Source organism: Mus caroli, unplaced genomic scaffold, assembly GCF_978045245.1.
Source record: "Mus caroli unplaced genomic scaffold, Mus_caroli_1 scaffold_7, whole genome shotgun sequence".
Classification (NCBI taxonomy): Eukaryota; Metazoa; Chordata; class Mammalia; order Rodentia; family Muridae; genus Mus; species Mus caroli.
In genome coordinates, this window is record NW_028227262.1 from 15,804,532 (window position 1) to 15,808,942 (window position 4,411).

Below are 4,411 nucleotides of genomic sequence, written 5' to 3' on the forward strand. Positions count from 1 at the left end.
ATTGCATTCTGAGAGTGGTTTGTGTTTTAGGAGGGAAAGGATTGCATAGCGGTAACACGATAAATATTTTTCTCTCCCTCTCGCACATACTGTCCTGCTACATCTAGGATCCAATAATTGTATTGTTGTCATTTGGACAATCCAGGATATCTAAAATGAAATGGCTAGTGGGCTGGTGAGATAGCTTAGTGGGTGAAGGCACCTACCGCTGAGCCTAAGAGCTGGAGATCAATTCCTGGAACACACCTGGTGGAGGAGGGAATTGACTCCCATGAGTTGTCCTCTGACCTCCACATTCATGCTGTGGCACACTCCTCCCCCTATATAAAAATGTGATAAAGTCAACTGATTCACAACTCCAACCCACCACTGTCAAGTTATTCAATGTTGCAGCCTTCAGTGTTGGACTTAGGGGCTTCAGGGAGATTTTGTATCAGACCAAGACAGATATCTTAATTTCTACAAAGGTTGGTTCAGAATGGGGCAGAAACACATCCTAGGCTGTTTTATTTTATTTTTAAATATTTCACTAGGGTTTTGTATAAAGATACACAGAAGTTTGTGTGAAATTTCTTATAAGGAATTAGGAAGATTAAATGTTAAACATCAGGTATGAAAGTCTTGACTTTTAGTTTCAACATCTAGATGACGATGATGATGATTGTAATTATTATAATAAATATTATTTTGGAGGAAAAGTGCTATCTTGGAGTGGTTTAAAAACAGTATCTAGTTAGGTATGAGGACTTACTTGTATCATAAATGTCTCTTGGGAGGCTGAGTGTCAGGATAGCCATGAGTCACAGCAAACCTAAACTACATGATACACTGTAGAACAGTCCATGCTATGGAGTGAGAATCTGTCTCACAAAACTCAAAGATAAAAACAATAGATGTATAATTATGTTGTAGAATGTATAATACATATATTGTAGAGTTTTCTTATATTTTATGTTTCATTTTGAAGAATAGCATTTCAGGGAGTTTTATGCTTAAAGAGCTATTAATTAATTAGTACATGGATACATTGTAATTTGATCATATCTCTACTCTCTCCCTTCATCTCCCACTGGAATCCCCCAAAACATTTCCCTTCTAGCTTCTTTGTTCGCTTGTTCATTCGTTCATTGGTTCGTTTGTTCATTCGTTTGTTCCTCCCTTCCTCCCTCCCTTCCTTCTTAAAATTTAATGTCCCATAGAGTCTAATTGGTGCTGTCTGTATGCACATGGTTGCAGAGCAATTTACTGAGGATGGTCAGTCTATCAGTGACCAAAACCCCAAAGAAAATGATGACTTTCCCATTGCAACCATTGATTGCCAATAGGTTCTCAGAGAGGGGCAGGTCTTATGAGCTTCTCTCCCATCAGTGTTGGAGTATTGTGAACCACGAACTCATTAGAGATAATAAAAATAAGATTTAGAGAAAATCTAATAAAGAAAACTGATTTAAGGAGAGACTAGGGTTGAAGGAATTAGTACCATGGAGCTGGCATCTTAGTACCTAGGGCTGTGGAAATCTGCTACCTGTCATTTGTCCTCTAAGTTTATTTCAAATTCAACATGACTCAAATATAGTTATTCATTTCTACCTTCCAAATACCTATCTTTTCTATATTAGTTTACTATGGCTGTCAAAAAAAGACAAAACTAACAATCTAAATGAAATAAAGACAACCAGACAGTCCCTAAGATGGAGTGGAGGCAAGCAGATTTTGTTTTCGCACAGGTGGAGGCCAATGTCAGAATTACTTTGGAAGAAAGTTCTGTTTTCTCAGAGGCCTCAGTGCTTAGATTCCTGAGTGTTGCTTCTTGGTGCTTTTGAAAGAGGAAAAACTGAACTTTTCCTGAACTCTCTTACCCCTCCCATCCAGAGATTGTTCCCGGAACACACCTGAACTTTTTACTCTTCACCCCAGAAGTCCGACCCCCTCCCAAATGAAAACTGCTCCAAGAACATTTTTTAGATAAGGGTCTCCTGGAACGAAAAAACCTAGTCCTACCCCTCCTAACTGAGGACTATTCCAAGAACATTTTTGAGATAGGGGCCTCCTGGTACTACCCCAGAATGTTCCAATAGATCGAATACATTGCCAAAATATAGGACACGACCCCTTGGTTACGAAAAGCCCCCTTAGAAAGTCCCTGGAAATAACCTTTGGCAGAACCCTTTAATGACGTAAGTTTGTACTTTCTCCACCCTGTTCCCCCCTTGCCCTTTTCTTATAAAAGCCTGTAAAAATTTGGGCTGGGCGTCGAATCTCCTCTACACCATGCTGGGTGTATGGGTTTCGACCCCAGAGCTCTAGTTCATGTATTTGCTTGCTGTTGCTTTATAGAGCTCTGGTTTATGTGCTTTTTATGTGCTTTCTTGTTGCTGCTGTATTAAATCTTACTCTCTACATCTTAAGTTTAGTCTCAGTGTCTTCTTGGGTGCGCGGCTGTCCCGAGGCTTGAGTGGGTGTCTCCCTTTGGGAGTCTTAGAGTCTTTCACTTTCCTCTATGTATGTGTTTCCCTATTCTGTCTGTGTTCAAATGCCTGTGTTCTACAAGGACCATTCTGAATAGGTCATGGCTTTGCTAAAAGCCTTGAATTTTATCACTTTTCCTTAAAACCTACTATCAAATATAGTCATGTTTTGGAAATACTTCAGATAATATCATCTTTAATTTTTTTGTCAGTTAATCATATTTTTTTCAGCCAGTCATAAAAGTCACTTTAAATTCTTATTACCATGGATAATAATAAGCAAATCTGTTTTGATATTACCTTCAAAATATATTCTATGTATGTTCACTTATATAATATCTATTTTAATATCCATTTTAATTAATTAATTTTCCAGAAAGAATTTTTCTTACCCCCAGGAGGGTTGTATTATTCTTGCTGTCAGGTAAATTTCTTATTGGTTCTCATCACACTATGCTGGGTTGTCTTTTTAAACTAGAGATTAGATCAGGTCTAATTTTTAGTTAAAAACCCTGAGTGTTTTCCATTTGTACCTGAAGTAATTGGTAAATTACTAACAGCTTTGCTGAGAACCACATGTCCTCTGATTTTGAAGAGCAGTAAGCTCTTCAAATGTATCAAAAATAATCAAATCATTATTCCAAAGTGTTGTTAGAAATTGAAGTGAGGTTTACCAGGGTGAGCAGTGAGAGGCATCTCAGCCTGTGCTGACAGTGAGTGAACTGCACCAGATCCTGCTGCTCCGGGAAGCATTTTTGTCTAAAGGCATTGACTAAGCATTTTGGAGATGTACATAACAATGAGCAGTATCTCTGAGAATTAAACTATAACCTCAGCACTTGGAATGCAGAGGAAGGAGATAAAAAAAAAATCCAATGTCACCTTTAGTGTCACAGTGATTTTGAGGTCAGCCTGGGATATGCGAAAACTTGTCTCAAACAAAATAAAAAAACCAAATCAAAAACACAAAAATCAACCAAGCAAGCAATCATGAGAACAACAAGCAAAAGTAAACAAAAATAAAGGGATGGCTCAAGTTTGATTCCTTGGCTTCTGTGGCACAAATAATACTTTAAAAAATTGGTTTTCAGGCTTCCTGACACTACTCTGTAATTTCAAGGAAACTTGGAAGATGTAAATGTGAGGCAGTTACAATACATGAGGAATTCTTAACATGCCCAGGTTTCTAGCCTGGTTTGTAAACTTTTAGTCCCGGGTTGCATTTTCTGTCCCATTTCATTCCATATAAAATAAACACAGAATAATTTCCTAATAGTCCTAAAATTCTACCCAGTATTCATTTATCTAACTATCTCACAAATGGTAAATATGTTACTTTAAAATTATTTTGTTGATTTGAATATGAATAAACTATAATTGAGTGACATCTTTTAATTACTAAGACTCTATATATTTCTCTTCTTAAATGCATTTAAAAGAAAGCAAAAGTCCTAACCATTTGTCCCAAAGGACTTCCCACAGCTTAGCTTTGCTGATGTCATCCTGTGGTGTAGGTTGATTTTGTTTTTGTGATGACAGTACTTTTATTAATTTCATTTGAGTTAAGATCTTATGGAGCCCAGATTGGCCTTAAGCTTACTATGTCACTATAGAATCCTGAATTTCTAATTCCATTACCTCTACTTTCATAGGGGTGAAATTACAGGTATGCACCACTTTGCTATTCTTATGTGGTACTGGGAAATAGACCTAGTGTTTCATGTGTGCTAGGCAAAAACAGGAGGATAGGCCATGATGTGCTTACTGATGGCTATTTCTACATTGGGTTACCCTTTTTGATCATACATATTTGGACAAGGTGAGAGCACTGACATCCAATAAGGATCAGGAGAAAAACCTCTACTGCTCTTCATCTCTCCAACAATGCTTTACATGGTCCTTCATGGCAACAACCACGTTTTACTGTGAATAGAGGAAGCAGT